Raw genomic sequence first — 19038 nt, 5'->3', positions numbered from 1 at the left:
GTTGTTTTAGCAGAACGACAGCTGAAGCAGCGCTGCATTAAGGAAAATATCGCATACAGAAACGGCTGCGTAGAGCACGCAACTCAATAAATGACTAAAGAAATTTCAAGAAACAGGTGATTTACGGGGTGCAGCAAGGAGAGTGAGATGGCCCATTCCCATGGCAGTTAGCGATGGTGTAGCTATAACCGATCCTGCAGCACATGCCTCAAATTCTGCAGTCAGTGTTCGAGCTGTGTAACGGAAATTATCTCTCTCCGGAGAGAGCACATTTTACACTGGTTCCTTACAAGATTCAGAATGTGCACTAAAAGAAGCCCAAAGATAGATTGCAAAGCCTTTACTTTGCCCCTCCGTTTCTTGGCACACGTAGAAATCGGTGACATGTGGCCGGAAAATGTTCTTTGGACTGATGAGGTACATTTTATTCCGCACAGTGCCGTGAATACACAGAACTGCGTATATGAGGCTCTACTCCACCAAATGTTATGGGAGAACATCCGCTGCACTCAGCTATGTAATGTAGTTTCAGAAGCTCCTTTATTCTTGTTCCGTTCTTCTTAGAGGAAATGACACCTCGTGGCCCTATTAAATTTACAATGACATCTCAACGCTACAAGCACCTTCTTGTGCAACGCGTGATTCCAGGTTTGCAGGAACGCAATTACGTCCACACCACCATTTTGATGCAAAATGGGGCGGAACCGCGTGTCGTTTGCCAGCTGAAAAGTTTCTTCTGATAAACCTTCTCTAATGACAGCATCATCCCTAGGCAGTTTCAAGACGTGTGGCCTTCCAGATGCTTCGACCTAAGCCCACATGACTTCTGGTTGTGGGGATATCTGGAAGATCGTGTCTGTCAGGTACGTAACCGAACTCTTCCTGACGACATATCACTCTGATTACACCGTACATGCTGCGAGCAGTTGTCGACCACGCCATGTTACGGATGCAGCTTGATACTGAGCTGGGTGGCCATATTGAACGAATATTGTAACTTGTCACCATATCTTAACAAGCGCGGCAGACTCACCATTATCATGTGTATGATCGTTTTCTCCTTTTCCTGAATCCACACCGCATTCTCACTGCTTACAGCGCCACATTTTCGTCTGGTGAAAGGAAGGGCACTACTATTGTTTTCATATTAATTCCCCGAACGCACCGACTAACGAACATGACTACGTTGTCTCAGCGTCCAACCATGTGTATAGCCGGCATCGCAGAATTTGGAATATCGTCATTGTAATATAACCACCCGGTACTCGAAGACAGTCCTGGTGCACTTTGAAATATCAGCGCCACAGTACCGTAACACGCCGACACGGGAGTCGAAACAAAATGGAGCAACGTGAAACGTCCCCTTTGAACAATTATACAGGACTGTGCTTAAACTGACACACAATATTTTTAGCGCAATGCAATCTGACTTTCAAAAATCCCTACAAAAGAATGGCTCTGACTAACATTAACCTATACGTTTCACAAATCACTTACCTCACAAAAATCTTCGTTACTCGAAATACTGCCATACAGCGAGCGCCACTACTGCCAGCTACATAAAAGATTCAAACTACTTACCTTAATATTGTTCAAAAGTCATATTATATATATATATATATATATCAGTTCATGACATCCAGTCTTACAAATGTACTGTCTCTGATGGACACACGTCCAGATCATCGGCTCTCAAAAATCCGCCATCTCACTTCCCCACATCCACCACTGCTGGCAGCTCACCTCCAACTGAGAAACGCTACGCGCTGTTCACATCCAGCTGCCCAACACTACAATGGCAGACAACAATGCAAACTAGCCACAGACTGCACACAACACAGCCAGTGATTTTCATACAGAGCGCTACGTGGCGTTACCAATAAGAAAACCTATATAACCTACTTACAAACCTACTGATAAAGCACAGTACTACGGCACGGATATTTCAACGTATATCGATATTCTAGATATATTGAAACGTATCTGTTAGAGTCGTTTTATGTTATTTAACTTGTATTTCGTGTTGTCACTCTGTCATTAGTGATTGAGTTTTGTACTTCGTGTTTGTCTTCATTCAGTAGTATAGAGCAACCTTAAAGTAAGCACCGAATCCTATTCGTATTAACTACGTTTTCTGTTTCTCAATTTCTAATTTCTCTTTATCCATTATGTGAATGGGTGAGAGTATATGCTGAGTTCGTCTTTCATATGGTAGCAGTACAGCATGTGGCTGTCTGCTGTAATAGTAACAGTGTGACCAATGTAGCTTTCTCAGTCAAGGCAAAGCGATCTGTGTCGTTTCGTTAGTCATTCGAGAGTATAAGTTGGTGACGCAAAGGACCCTCCGGTCTCTTCCGGTTACTTGGGGGAAGTTCGTTACAGCGAGAGAGACGGTCTCGTCACTCGTGACTGAATCTGTGATGAGTGAAGATGGTGGTCTAAGAGCGACTTAGCTTTGATGAATGCTATAATTTGTGATGGCGTGTAGCTATTCTAACTGATGTACATCTTTGATTTGTAAGTTCATTTTCAAGTTCGGTGGTCGAATCCTAATATTTTTCAGAGTTTCCTCACGAGTATATTTTCTGTATTTAGTAAGTTTTTCCGATGTTTGCTGTGTGTAACCAGAAAACGTGGTGCAGGAAGTTGGTTATTTCAGCACAGGATTAAAATTCAGTTGTCTGTCTTCTCTTGTAATTGGAACGTATTTGTGAACTTTTTTCGTGCGTTTGTCCTTTATTTCTTCTGTTTCTCATTTCGTTTCAGTTTTAAGATTTGGTAGCTTTGTTCCTACCACATAGTGGTAATTTCACTGTGTGTTATTTCAGTACCATCTTGCATATGTTTTATTTTTAATTTTGCATGATTTTATTTTACTGCTGTTTGTGGGTATACAGTTTACATATTTTGTGTTCCTGAAGTTCTCACGATTCTTAGTAATTCTGCTTTGTTATTGAATATTCATGTCATCTGCAGGTTTTCCACACCAGCGCACCTTAGTTTCGTAGGGAAAATGATGCAGATAACTTTCTTTGCCGGAAAATGTTCCATAGTACTCGTTTTCATTCATTCATAGCGACTTGGATGAACCTCTGAACCTTTGACTTATTGTGACGAACACAATTAATTTGTCTCCATTCTTGGATGTGTGAACCATGTATGTCTGTGTGAATTATTCACATGCACGCCTAAGATTTTCTTTTTGTTTATCACCGCAATATATCTCACCAATCAATATAGTAATACCGCAAGAAAAATAAATAATTAAATACCATGCAACGACAAAGCAAAGTTTAAAATTACTTTGTGAAATTTTAATACGATATTTTGTTTAAATAAACGATGTTTAACGGTGATGACTGTTTCTCAAACAAACCTCGTCCATTTTGTAAGATTATTTTTGGTATTTCTGAAGCGAAAAAGCAGGCCATATATTTCTACATTTTTGTCTATCTTACGTTCTTTTAGAGGTTTGAGCTCCTGCTTCCTCTGCATTATTTGATTTAACGTGCGTAATTCAGTTTTTCCTATATTCTCATTCCATCTATTCGTTTGAACCCTTTCATTAATGTTAACAGCCGGCCGGGGTGGCCGAGCGGTTCTAGGCGCTACAGTCTGGAACCACGCGACCGCTACGGTCTCAGGTTCGAATCTTGCCTCGGGCTTGGATGTGTGTGATGTCCTTAGGTTAGTTAGGTTTAAATAGTTCTAAACTCTAGGGGACTGATGACCTCAGAAGTTAAGACCCATTGAGCTCAGAGCCATTTGAACCATTTGAATATTAACACATTAGTAATGCTTACCAATTCAGTGATTAATTCGGTTCTTTTTTCTTACATTAAATTTTACGAATGTAATTAAATTGGGTGGCGACCCAGCAAAATTGTTAGTATATCGAAGTTAGAGTAGACTGAAGAGTTCCACACTGGCTTACTTCCCCCAGTTTCTGTTTGCAATTCACTTTCCAGTTAATTATTCAGCCATTAATAACAATTTAATACGAGTATGTCTCCAAAAAATACTTATGTACCGTAACTTTGTTTTTTGGAGATGATAATTAGAACTTAATGAATAACCCTCTAACGTGCTCAGCTCCTTAAATGGCTCCCCCGCCACGCTACGTTACTGTGAAGTGGTAATTTCTGTGTGTAAAAGGACTGTAGACATGACTCTGAAAACAGAGATTATCTAACTTTACTTTTTTCAGGGTAATATTTAAATCCGTATAGCTGCCACTCGTATTGCTATGGATATGAAGAGGTATTAAAATGCACGGAATTTCCGTGAAGTGTTTCGGGAAGAGAAAGCAATCCTCTGTTGATAGCTCAGCAGTAGTGAGAATTTATCTACCAGTGATCCACCCTGTTGAATAAACCTTTGTGTATGACCATGATTTGATCCGTGCGCTGGCCTTTCGTGGGTGGCGCTCTTACTGACTGACCTATCTGCCCTCCTGTGGCGGAGGGCGGGGAGTGCATTGTTGTTGCATGATCACTTGAGCTAATCCAGCTTCGTCACACAACTGTGTTACGCAATGCAAGTGGCAGTACATAGAATTTACTTACAGATACTGCTGTCTCTTTTAGACGAAAAAGACGCGCTGCAGCTAACCTTACCTTTCTTGCTTATCCGATGCCCGCCTACATTCATAACTGTGCATGAATATCGCAATTTGTGCAGAGATACTTCTGAAAACTTTTTGACTCGACCTATCTTAGTGATAGAGATATTAAAACCCATTGATATAGGTCTTCTATTATTCAATATTTCTCGTAAAGCATTGTCGAAATATCAGTCGTTAGATCACATACTGTAGCAATTTTGTGAACATGGAAGAAGAGAATGAGATTTTCACTCTTCAATGGAGTGTACGCCAATCTGAAATTTCCTGGCAGATTAAAACTGTGTGCCGGACCAAGATTCGAACTAGGGACTTTTGCCTTTCGCAGGCAAGTGCTCTGCCATCTTTTTCTTTATTTTGTTCGTTGTTAATCGTTGCGTTTGGTCGTTGCGGACGTCACATGACATCCGTTCAAGTTCGTTTGTTGATCCTCCCACTCACTTTTTTTATTAAAGAGGCCAAGCAGCTCTCTGATCGAACACGCTGAGCTACCGTGCCAGCACCATCTGAGCTTCCCAAGCACGACTCACTCCCCCTTGCCACAGCTTTACTTCCGCCAGGAGACGAGGTACTGGCGGAAGTGAAGCTGTGAAGACGGGGTGTGAGTTGTGCTTGGGTAGCTCAGATGGTTGAGCACTGGCCCGCGTTAGGCAAAGGTCCCGAGTTCGAGTCTCGGTCCGGCACACAATTTTAATCTGCCAGGAAGTTTCATGGAAAAAGAGGTTGCTTTCCCGAGCACAGTCAAAATTCATAGAGATATTTTTTTGTGGATATTTATACTCTCCCAAGACACACACCTCAATAGGAGTGGTGAAAAGCAAAGCTAATATTGTACAGTTCTGCTGAATTTTCTGCAACGCACAATTTTCTCACCGGAAGCCGAATAACTCTATAAATGAATGTTGAAGCCAAGGTTGCAATATAAAACTCGCGACTCTCCTATCCATTTCACGCATACAAGAAGCGTAGTTACAAAAGTTCTGAAACGTTCGTATGTACTATTCTGCATTACAGCTGGCTGCTTACACTATCACAAGTCATTCATATAAAGCTAGGGGCTTTTCATCGCAGTTTTATCCACATCATGTTGGTAAGAAAAATGAAGTCTCCTAATTCCACAGTCGAACTGTTTGAGTGAAACGCCAACTACAGGCTGTTTCCGGAGTATGCCAAGAGAATCCTCCTCACAGGAATTTATCGGTCAGGACTTCTTGCTTAATCCGGACACTTGAACGATTTTCTGTCTTTCTGAGGTGAAGGAACTCTCTTCGGCAAACGTAAATTTCTTAAGGAAAATCATGAATTACCTCAATATTTGGGAATTGGCAGTCTAATATTTTTATTTAGATTGATACAATGCGCATCTTTCTGAATCTCACATCTTGAACAATAAAATCACGGGAGATTCCATTTTTTTAATACGTCATGAGTCGAACTTCTCTGACCTGCATTGTTTACATGAAACATTACGAGGCCTACAGTACATTAGTTACAGCCTTAAAACTTGTTACATATTCCTGATAAAGGCTTAGGAATCATATTACCGAAGTTTCCGTGAAAGTAATACGTAAACTGACAGTTTCCATATTTTTTTTTACAAAACTTGTGTGGTAACTTCACTTACTTGAGTATGAAACTAAATTTAATATTCAGTCTTCTCGAGTCTTCAGAATGAGTTGTTTGAGTCTCTTTTAAACTTTGTGTTACAAACCTTTGGGTACATTCTGAGTTGAGATTTGATTCAGTACAGGGAAACTATCGACCCAACATCAGATTTGATAAACATGTCTAAACATTGTGAACATAAAAAATATGAATTTTATATCTTGTTACACAACCCAAAAAATATAAAATAGTGTATTATATATTGAAGCATGTTATATGATCCTTTCGGATTTACCTAATGATGCCACACCAAGTTCTTTTAGTAGCTGCGTCTTGCTATAGGCTGTCAAATGCTGCTCGTACACGGGTACCAACCACTTGTTTCTCTTGACACACCTCAGAATCTGCTTCAGAGTTTCAGTGAGAAATTGCGTCTTCCTTTGGGTAGTTTTTCACTTTATTTTATCAGAATTTATGAAATAACGTTATGACAATACTTCACTATTTATATTTCTTAATGGTAGACTTGTCAGTATTTACCTGTAGATAATCGATGAGAAATGAATAAACCAGTCTTCTAGCTGACTGAAAATTGCAAATACAGTACCTGGTCTTAAAATCAGGTTATGACACTGTCTTAGGAAACCTGTTGCTTTCTTTTTAGGCTTCAGCGAATAAGTCGATGAACCTACTCATTAACCCGCGTCTTTTCCAAAACTGTCTTGGATTTGAGGGCAGACTACAGCATTCTCTGCTGTCATTGGCGAAGCCATCTACCGGCATATCCCAGCTGTCATCACACCCTCCAACATACGAGTGGCTCTACAATATTATAAAATTTCCCAGCTTAAACACCTGTCTCTCTTCTTTTTCTATGATTTTAGTTAAGTATCACCTTTACTGGTAACTTTAGCTTATTATTTCTCGCTCATTCATGAATCTTCTAATTGCAGATTTGATTATATTTTGAGGAATGTACTTAACACAATTTTAATAGAACAGATATTGCTGTAATACTTATGTTCAACTTTGTAACTATTAACAGCATAATTTTTAGTTCATGTGATTAGCACATACCAGTGTTAGCAATAAACGGAATATCTAAGGGTAGCTAGTCGAGGTAAGAATATTAGATGTATACGTATAAATAAATAAATCTTCCATCTGGTTTGTTTCAATGAAATGCCCTGAAAATAAAATGTTTACACATTTTTAGGTAGTTTTTTTAATTTATCGGATGAGGTTACATAGTGCTTAAAATACCAGATTCGCTTTCAGAAGGGCAGGAGACCTTACCTTCATCATGATTTTCATGTTTCTTCAAAACTATTTAAGGTAAATGCTGGATGGTTTCCTTGAAAAGCGCACGTTCCATTTCTTTCCACGTCCTTGTCCAATTTGAACTTCCGTCTTGTCTCCAACGACTTCATTGTCGACGTTGAGCCCTAATTGTTGGCCGGCCGGAGTGGCCGCGCGGTTATAGGCGCTACAGTCTGGAACCACGAGACTGCTACGGTCGCAGGTTCGAATCCGGCCTCGGGTATGGATGTGTGTGATGTCCTTATGTTAGTTAGGTTTAAGCAGTTCTAAGTTCTAGGGGACTGATGACCTCAGAAGTTAAGTCCCATTGTGCTCAGAGCCATTTGAACCATTTTGAACCCTAATTGTTTTTACCTTCCTTCCTTTTTTTGTCTTTATATAGTCTATTCATGTTTGGGAGAAGGAGCGAGGTGTGGGAGGTTCTTACAGAAAGAATCTAAGTAAATCCGACATTTCGTTGAGCACTGTCATTTACAGAATTATCACATTACTTCTCCAAAAAATCATATATATCACAAACGAATTCAACACAGTTCGAGCCATCGAAAACGAGACGATCTATCGATAAAGCATTTGATATCATTCACGAAGAGATTATTATTCTGCTTCAAAAGGATGAATGATGAAAAAAGAACCCTTTTGCATATTTATTTCTTACCCAGCAGCACAACGAAGAGGTTATGCTGTTCCTGCGTAATGGACTCACGATACGATTTCGCTATTATGGCTAGAATTTTAGTACTGGTCACCTATCGTCCAGGAAAACTGACGAAGACAAGCAGTGAATCATCGAGTGTAAATTTCTCTTCAGGCCGCGAGAAACACCACTCGCGTAGAAGAAACTCGTTTACGGTAATAAGTCTACAATAAACAACAAATAAAAACATCAGATTTTCTTGAATAATTGTACGCTATAATGCCCCTCGCTTTTTAGGTCTTCTTACAATGTATCAGTTGAAAACGAGCTATGATTTGCTGAGGGAGACAGTCGTATTTGCTTTAAAGCATTTTACAACCCTTCTTCATTGTTTCCACAAGAGAAAAGATAGGGGTAGTTTATAATGTAACATTCCATCGCCTACAAGGTTATTAGAGATGGAGCACTAGCGCAGTTGGAGATGGCAAATGAATTCGACAATTTGATTCGAGGTGCAATAGGTAACAGCGTTGTCCTAAAGTAATTTTGGAAGGTATGGAAAACTTCAGCCAAGATGCTCGTACATCCCCTCCCACATTCGAGTTCATTCCCTTTCATGTTCTCAGTTTTACTCTGCGAGGACCTGTTAAAATGACTTTCATGGGGATAACTTCGCACTCTCACTGTTAACCCTGCCCCTGAACCACCTCGCTTTCTGTAACCCTCCTACGCATTAGGCAATGCGAGCAGATTGCCATCCACCCATTACAAGCAGTTTCAGTTCTTCCAATAACCCCTCTGATATTGGGGATAATGACCCTCGTCAGTTTGATCTGGATAACCATTTTTCTGGACGACAGCTGTTCGAACTACTGATTAAAATCTCTGTTTTGTCGTAGTCCAGACAATTATTACGTGGCGTGTTTTTTAAGTACCGCTTTGAAATTAAAAAAAGTCGTGCTAAGATATCTCAATAATTTTATTTTTACATGAAAGCCTGTACCTCAATGTACTTTTCTACATAATTTACGTCAATATTGAGGCACTTGTCACAACGTTGTACCAGTTTTTGAATACTCTCCTCATAGAAGTCTGCCGCCTGACTTGTTAACCACTGCGTCACCACTGTTTTGATTGCGTCATCGTCTTGAAGACGCTGACCGCCCACGTGTTCTTCAAGTGCAGGAACAGATGGTAGTCACTGGGGGCGAGATCGGGACTGTACAGAGGATGATTTCGAGTTTCCCATCGAAAAGATGTGATGAGATCTTTGGTCAGATTCGCCAGATGCGGACAGGCATTGTCTTGCAGCAAAACGCTGCCCTTGCTCAACTTTCCACGTCTTTTGTTATGAAGTGAACGGCGCAGATTGTGCAATGTCTTACAGTAAGCTGCTGCATTGATTGTCTCATTACGAGGCAGAAATTCCACAAGCAATACTCCTTTTCTGTCCCAAAAAACTATGCACACGATTTTATGGGCAGAAATAGTTTGCTTTAACTTCACTTTTCTGGATTAATCTGAATGCCGCCATTCCGTGGACTGTTGCATTAATTCTGGTGTGACGTAGGCCACCCATGTTTCATCGCCATAACAATTTGGCTTAAGAAATCATCACCGTTGTTGTGGTACCGCTCAAGGAATGTCAATGCGGTGTCTAAACGTTTGGTTTTGTGCACATCTGTCGACATTTTCCGTACCCTAGTCCGCACAATTTTCGGTAATTCATGTATTCGGTCACAATGCCATACATAAGACGACGAGAAACGTTAGGAAAGTCATCCCGCAAGGAGGAAATCGTAAGGCACCTGTTTTCTCTCACCTTATTGTCCACTTCCTGCACCAAACTTTCATGAACGACCGAAGGACGCCCACTCCGTTGTTCATCATGCATATTTGTGCGGCCATCTTTAAATGGTCTCACCTAGTTTCTTACCATTCCATCACTCATAATGTTTTCTCACGATGAATATCGATCGCTTTTATGCCTTTAGCACTAAGAAAGCTTATGACAGCCCGTACTTCACAGGCGGCGGGACACGATTATCGGAGGCATCTTAAACACTCAGTACATAACGTAAACAAGGAAGAATCAGACTGTAATGGCGTCAGCGCGTAGACAACAGACGTAGGTACCCTGTGCGCATGCGCAGAACGACGACCGCAGCGCTGCGGCCGCGGTGTGGCAAAACGGTACTTACGAGGGTCACTCCAAAAGTAATGCACACTATTTTTTTAAAAATACAGTTTTCATTTTGGATGTGTGGAAGTTTTACAGTGTGTATATACATCCTTCCCACTTGTTTTCAAACTTAGTTGAACCTGTTCCCGTGAGTGGCGCCGTCACAGCATGTCTTCAAGATGGCTGCTACACTTGACGTTCGCCATAAGCTACGTGCTGTCGTAGAATTCCCGTGTTGTGAAAACGAGACAGTGGGAAACATCCACGAGAGGTTGAAAAAGGTGTATGGAGATGCTGCTGTCGATCGCAGTACAGTTAGTCAGTGGGCAATCAGGTTATATGATGAAAGTGAGCACGGCAATATTGAGGATCTTCCTCGCAGCGGCAGGCCTCGTATGCACACACTCCAGACAATGTGCACAGAGTTAACGAATTGTTGACTGCTGACAGACGCATCACAGTGAACGAAATGTCATGTTACATTGGGACAGGGGAAGGAAATGTTTGCAGAATACTGAAAGTGTTGGCGTTAAAAAAGGTTTGTGCCAGGTGTGTCCCCAGGATGTTGACAGTGGCTCACAAAGAAACAAGAAATACGGTATGCAGCGAACTTTTGGAACAATAAAAGAGTGGTGGAGATGAATTTCTTCGAAGAATTGTGACAGGTGATGAAACATGGCTCCATAATTTTTTCATCAGAGACGAAGAGGCAATCAATGGAGTGGCATCATGCAAATTCACCCAAGAAAAAAAAATTCGAAACCACACCTTCTGCCGGAAAACTTATGGCTACAGTGTTTTTCGATTCCGAAGAACTCTTGCTTGTGGAAATCATGCCAAGTGGAACCACCATCAATTCTGATGCATATGTGACGACGCTGAAGAAACTTCAAGCTCGACTGAGTCGTGTTCGACCACATCGGCAAAAGCAGGATGTTTTGCTGTTGCACGACAGTGCACGGCCACCATGAAAGCGATCACAAAACTCGGATGGACAACACTGAAACACCCGCTTTACAGTCCTGACCTGGCTCCACGTGACCATCATCTCTTTGGGAAACTGAAAGACTCTCTTCGCGGAACAAGGTTCGAAGATGATGACTCCCTTGTGCACGCTGCCAAACAGTGGCTCCAACAGGTTCGTCCAGAATTTTGCCGTGCGGGTATACAGGTGCTGGTTACAAGATGGCGTAAGGCAATTGAGAGGGATGGAAATTATGTGGAAAAGTAAAAATATTTTTCCTAATGTATGTGTCTACACACTGTAAAACTTTCAAACATGTTAAATAAAAGATGGATTTTAAAAAAAATAGTGTGCATTTCTTTTGGAGTGACCCTCGTACTTAAAAAAAAAACGCCTCGTACATACAAAATACCGCAGTAACATTAGTCAAAAAATGCTCGACGTACCGTCATAATGGCAAGAGGTGAGGGCCCGTAATGCACCGGGTACATTGTCGTGCTGTGGTGTTGCACAGGCGTACAGACCTATAAATCTTTGGATACGGTACACCCACCGGCCAACGATGCTGTTACTCCCCTTGTGTCTTTTCAGGGGTACATCCGGCCGTGGATTCATTTTTATGAATGACAATAAGCGACCGCAACCAACAGCGTAGTTGTAGGTGCTCTTGGGACGAAAGGACATTCGGCGAGTGGACTGGTCTGTCCTTTACCCCGACTTATATGCCATCGAGCACTTGTGGAATGCGTTGGGGAGACTTTTGCACCACGGCCAGATGCACCATGCAGCAGTTGTCAACCGCGCTGATGGAGGAATCGAACCCCCTAAGACAAGAACTCCATACCAATCTTGTGCACAGCGTAGGAATGTATTGCAGAGTACGCGCTGCCATCTGTGGAGATTAAACGCTCTATTGCGAACTATGTCCCTCCCCTCCCCTCCCCTCCCCTAACATACTTTGCGGTACCTTCAGTGCAATCACTGGCTCTGAATAAAAGTGCCCTTTCTCTTTGTCTCATTTCGTATTTCAGTTACCTTGTGTAGTAGACTGTATCAACTCTTTCTACGTAAGGTCCAAGTTTCATCGAGCTATGTTTATTGGCAATGGCAGATCATGCGGTAGTTACTTTCGTCCTTAAGTCTTGCACACCAGCGTATTCTCACGCAGATAGGCCTCAAACGTTCTATTACTTCAATAACATCTTACTTCTACATCTACATAGATACTCTGCAATTCACATTTAAGTTCCTGGCAGAGGGTTCATCGAACCATTCTCATACTACTTCTCTACCATTCCACTCTCGAATGGCGCGTTGGATAAAGGAACACCTAAATCTTTCCGTTCGAGCTCACATTTCTCTTATTTTATTATGATGATCATTTCTCCATACGTAGTTGGGTCTCAACAAATTATTTACGCATTCAGAAAAGAAAGTTTGTGATTGAAATGTCGTAAATATATCTCGTCCCAAAGAAGACCGCCTTTGTTTCAGTGACTGTCACCCCAATCGCGTATCATATCAGTGACACTCTTTGCACTTTTTCGATGTCCTCCGTCAATCCTACCTGGTAAGGATCCCACACCGAGCAGCAATATTCCAGCAGAGGACGGACACGTGTAGTGTCGGCTGTCTCTTTAGTGGGTTTGTAGCATCTTCCAAATGTTCTGCCAACAAAGCGCAGTCTTTGTTTCGCCTTCCCCACAATATTATGTATATGGTGTTTCAAATTTAAGTTGCTCGTAATTGTAATTCCTAGGTATTTAGTCGAATTGACAGCCCTTAAATTTGTGCGATTTATCGTATACCCAAAATTTATCGGATTTCTTTTAGTACCAATGTGGATGACCTCGCACTTTTCTTTGTTTAGTGCCAATTGCAACTTTTCGCACGGTACATAAATTCTCTCGAGATCATTTCGTAATTGGAATTGATTATCTGATGATTTTACTATACGGTAAATTACAGTGTCATCTGCCAACAATCAAAGGGGGCTGCTCAGGTTATCACGTAGATCATTTATGTAAATCAGGAACAGCAGAGGGCAAATGACACTACCTTTGCGGAACGCCAGCTATCACTTCTGTTCTACTCGATGATTTGCCATCTGACACTACGAACTATGACCTCCCTGAGAGGAAATCACGAATCCAGTCACACAGACGATACTCCATATGCGCGCAATTTGATTAATAGTCGCTTGTGAGGAACGGTATCAAAAGCCTTATGGAAATCTAGAAATATGGAATCGATCTGAGATCCCTTGGACAGCACTCATTACTTCATGGGAATAAAGAGCTAGCGGCGTTGCACAAGAACGATATTTTCTGAACCGGTGTTGGTTATGTATATCATTTTCTTCAAGGTGATTCATAATGTTAGAGTACAGTATATGCTCCAGAATCCTACTGCAAATTCAGGTCAGTGATATGGGTTGTAATTCAATGGGTTACTCCTATTTCCTTTCTCGAATACTGGTGTGACTTTACTAACGTATCAAATTGTCAACAAATTGGAACTTACATCTCCGTTGTGGGAATTATTTCATTGACTAATTCTACAATGAGTAATCCTACAACTTCTGCTATGCGGCTAAGAATTATCCCTTTTTAGCCATCTCCTCCCACAACTTGACTTCGCTTGATGTAACCATAACACTGTGCCGTTGTGCCTTCCACTGGAATCAGAACACAAATCGGCGACAGACCGTATGGTATATTCTGCTTTTAAATGGTAGCTCTTATTTAAGAGAAGCGTGTTAACCTTCAGACAGCCTGTAAAAAAAAATAATGTACCTGTAATCTACTCTCCTGTACGTTATGACCTTTTGCTGGATTTCCTTTGCAGCTCCGACTTTACTAACGTATCAAATTATCAACAAATTGCAACTTACATCTCAGATACGGAAATTCCGAGAAGTCACACCTGCTGGGCGTATTTTCTCGTAGTGAACTCCGGTGCCGGCTACAAGACTGATGGGCTGCTACTAATAGTCTTTTGATGTTGGCACTCGTTCTACACTCCCACTTACTCCGCTGTCGCTCTTAATTTAAACACGTATCGATTGAAAACAGCGTTGCCGTTTCTAATTTTAACAAGGCCTGCACGAAACTCCAAAGTGTTTCATCATTTCCGTGTAATTCATCACGTCTGACGTGGTGCATAATTCATTTCATTTGAGAGGCTTATGGATTATGCGCTTCATCGTGCATAATGAAGGGGGTTTATTACGGGACGAGCAGTATTCCAAACCACACGATTCACTGAACGGTTTCACTTGAACATCTGGGTTCTTGCAGCCGATCTTTCGTTTAAGGGAACAGAACATTCTGAAAATTGCTCCCAGTGTTGTTTCAGATCTGTACATGAATCATAGATAAGAAAAGCAGTGAAGAAGCACTTAAGGCAAGAAGCTATGATAACTGGGTAGGGCAGACAGTTATTGTCGGGATTATTTAAATTTCATGCACAATGTTCTGTTTAAAATATCGGATCAAAAGCTGTAAATCACATGTCAATTTTGTTTAAGATCTACGATATATAGCGCAGTTTGACTATTTTCATTTCAGTGTCCAATGTCCAGATCTCATTCAATCTCACAGTTATCATAGATTGAAGTTCTGTTCACTGGTACTCATCTTAAAGTCCTATGTCACAGTTATAAGACAAGGATTTCCCTCACGCGTTAATGAGGGAGAAACAAAAACACATAAATTAAAGAAAATAAAAAGCAAAATCTAATAAATTGAAGAACGGACTTGAATCATAGTTACAAGAATTTGTTCTAATAAGTTAATGCACTTTATTAAAAAGAAGAAGAAACGGCAACACAAAATGGTAATCATAAGCGAAAAGAGAGAGAAGGAGAAATTAACATTATTTTGCCATAAGTGATGAGCTTTAACAATTCTGACTTTATCTGTTCACTGAAATGCATAAAATATCGAGCTGAAACTTCTTTTGGCCAAATATTACATTGCTACCTAACAATTAATGGGTATATTTCACTCTTATGCCTTGATGGAACAGACTAAGCAAAACAGGTGTTGCAATGCTTAATTCAATGGAATTATTTAGGAAATACACGTAGAACAAGGAAAATTAAAACTTACTGTGGTTTCCCTCAACCATATTTTGCTAGTCTCAGTCAGATACTAACAGAGGAAAGTATTTGTTGATTAAATTGAAATTATTTTATGTCTCTTCGTCTTAAAAGAAGCTCGTAGCTTCTACGAAATATGGTCCACAGAGAGAATAGGGTGCTCTAATTGAAAAATGCTGGAGGAAAAAAGCACACTGCACATTGTGCTCAGGCTCTGATAACCGTGGGATCATTTTCAGAACAAACAAAATCAAAATTCCTTAACGCAGTCAGGATACGGAAACATATTTCGATGCTTGCAAAATTGTACTCGACTAACGAGAGTGGCGTGTGGTTTCCATGTTTCATAATATTATATCTTTTTGTTGTTTTATTTAAGGTATCTAAATAAAATAAAAGTATCTAAATAATTCTGCAGAATACTTTGTTACTATTCATAGACAGTTCACTTAGACTGAAGTTACATTATTTATTCCTGAAGATACACGACGTGAGCTTCAATTTTCCTTACGATAACAACCTGGGAAACATTAGTCAATATCATTTTAGCCAACGGTAGCAGCACGTCCAAGTTGTCAGCGTGTACACGTCATCATAATTTTTTCTCTCGCTCTAAGCTCTTGGCTGACTGTAATTTCCTTCCCGGTAGCTGCTCAATGACTATGGTGTGTTACTTGACACCTATTAATGTTTCTCTGGTACTCAGTCGGGCGGTGTCATCCAGAACACCTGCGTAATAATTCAAAATCTTCCTACGCGGCAAAAATATTTAATTACTCGGTAGTGATTATTACATCAGTGACCGTTGCTGTGACACATGTGCGCTCTAGATATCCTCGTTCATTTTCGTAGATACTGTTACCAGCAAGCAGCTGTTTCACGACGCTGTGCTCCGGACTGAAGCAAGCCGCCTACCCACCAGGGCGGTTCCTCAAGTGGAGAGGCAGCCGTAATGCCAACCTCAGGCCAGACTATTTGTTGACGCCTTGTGTCGATTGTTTTGGCACCCTGGCCAAGGCCACGAAAGCGTGACGTCGCGTTCTTTCTAGAAACACTTTCCTCACTCCACATTTAGCTAACGTCTTCACGTATCGGTTACTTTTAGAATAACGCAAGCTACTAGTGACAAGCACGCAAGTCACTAAAACATTCACAAAAGGCATGATTTTCCAAACCAGGTGAAGTGACGCAGTCCTAAGGATATGACTTATGTCTGAGAGAACTTCTCTAAATGATCATTAACTGGTTGATAAGTTCTGTCATTGTCTCCTTTCTGCTGGAGGCATATTAATTTTTGGCAGTTATGTCTCAATATCAACGGCCTTGCCGCAGTGGCTACATCGGTTCCCGTGAGATCACCGAAGTTAAGTGTTGTCGGGCGTGGTCGGCACTTGGATAGGTGACCATCCAGGCCGCCATTTTTGCCATTTTTCGGGGTGCACTCAGCCTCGTGATGCCAATTGAAGAACTACTCGACCAAATAGTAGCGGCTTCGGGCAAGAATACCATCATAACGACCGGGAGAGTGGTGTGCTGACCACACGCCCATCCTATCCGCATCCTCCCTGAGGATGACATGGCGGTCGGATGGTCCCGGTAGGCTACTTGTGACCTGAATATGGAGTGCTTTTTTTTTAAATGTCTCAATATTTATAATTAATCAGCTCATCCTGAAATGTCCAATACGTCCAGGATCCTTAATAACAGCTACACGATTATGTGATAATGTTCTATATGTAGAATATAATATTCAACATTTGTTCAGTCGGCCAGGTGCCATTTGTTCCAACTTTAGTATTAGATAACTGTTTGAGATGAAAATGGGAGGTAGACCTCTTAAGCCCCGGCAGTGTTTTGATTTAAAACCTGGTCTCCTAGGGTGAGGGTGTGTCCGATGGGCTGGTTACCGGTCCATATAAATAACTTGTAACTCATATGTTCCTAAGGAATAAGCTGGATAGTTTTCAGAGACAGGGACAAGGCTATGATAACGGAAAATGAGTTGGCGTTAAAGGCATTGTATGTAAATGTACCAGCAATACAAAAGAATGTTCTAATAGAAAGGAATGAGAACTTATACAAAATTTGAAACAAAGATAGAAATATTGCAAAGAAGATGCTAAGAGGGACGAAGATTTAAATATATACACAGTGAAGATCAAGAAACGCAATGAGCAGCAAGTGAAGCAGATTTTCTTACAGATGAAAAATGGAAAAAATTACAGATTTTCATAATTATTGAATGAAAGGAAACTGCTAGATATAGAATTAATAGAGAGCATTTATACATCACAGGAGTAGGAAGAAAAATACGAAGATCATGAAATGTTTTATAAAGAACTGCAAAAATAGGTAAGTAAATAATAAAACTGACCATTTGTTAATATTAAGAGACTTATTTGCAAGAATAGGAAAAGTACCAACAATAAATACAGTAGGCACATTTGTTGAAATAACTTTAACTGAAAATGGTAAGACGTTAAATGATTTGCTATATGTAATTAATTAAACACTAAAAATATCTTATTTAGAAAAACGTAAATAAATACAGGCAAGAGGCTGACTCTCAGAAACTGATCATGTAATAGCTAATAAAAAATAAGCTCACAAATTCGAAATATTCATATGTTTATAGTTCTGAAGGTGGCAGGGGTAAAATACAGGGAGCGAAAGGCTATTTACAGTTTGTACAGAAACCAGATGGCAGTTATAAGAGTCGAGGGACATGAAAGGGAAGCAGTGGTTGGGAAGGGAGTAAGACAGGGTTGTAGCCTCTCCCCGATGTTATTCAATCTGTATATTGAGCAAGCAGTAAAGGAAACAAAAGAAAAATTCGGAGTAAGTATTAAAATTCATGGAGAAGAAGTAAAAACTTTGAGGTTCGCCGATGACATTGTAATTCTGTCAGAGACAGCAAAGGACTTGGAAGAGCAGTTGAACGGAATGGACAGTGTCTTGAAAGGAGGATATAAGATGAACATCAACAAAAGCAAAACGAGGATAATGGAATGTAGTCAAATTAAGTCGGGTGATGCTGAGGGAATTAGATTAGGAAATGAGACACTTAAAGTAGTAAAGGAGTTTTGCTATTTAGGGAGTAAAATAACCGATGATGGTCGAAGTAGAGAGGATATAAAATGTAGACTGGCAATGGCAAGGAAAGCGTTTCTCAAGAAGAGGAATCTGTTAACATCGAGTATAGATTTAAGTGTCAGGAAGTCGTTTCTGAAAGTATTTGTATGGAGTGTAGCCATGTATGGAAGTGAAACATGGACGATAACTAGTTTGGACAAGAAGAGAATAGAAGCTTTCGAAATGTGGTGCTACAGAAGAATGCTGAAGATAAGGTGGGTAGATCACGTAACTAATGAGGAGGTATTGAATAGGATTGGGGAGAAGAGAAGTTTGTGGCACAACTTGACTAGAAGAAGGGATCGGTTGGTAGGACATGTTTTGAGGCATCAAGGGATCACAAATTTAGCATTGGAGGGCAGTGTGGAGGGTAAAAATCGTAGAGGGAGACCAAGAGATGAATACACTAAGCAGATTCAGAAGGATGTAGGTTGCAGTAGATACTGGGAGATGAAGAAGCTTGCACAGGATAGAG

Source organism: Schistocerca cancellata, chromosome 5, assembly GCF_023864275.1.
Source record: "Schistocerca cancellata isolate TAMUIC-IGC-003103 chromosome 5, iqSchCanc2.1, whole genome shotgun sequence".
In the NCBI taxonomy this organism is placed as follows: domain Eukaryota; kingdom Metazoa; phylum Arthropoda; class Insecta; order Orthoptera; family Acrididae; genus Schistocerca; species Schistocerca cancellata.
Note: the sequence above shows the minus strand (reverse complement) of the source record.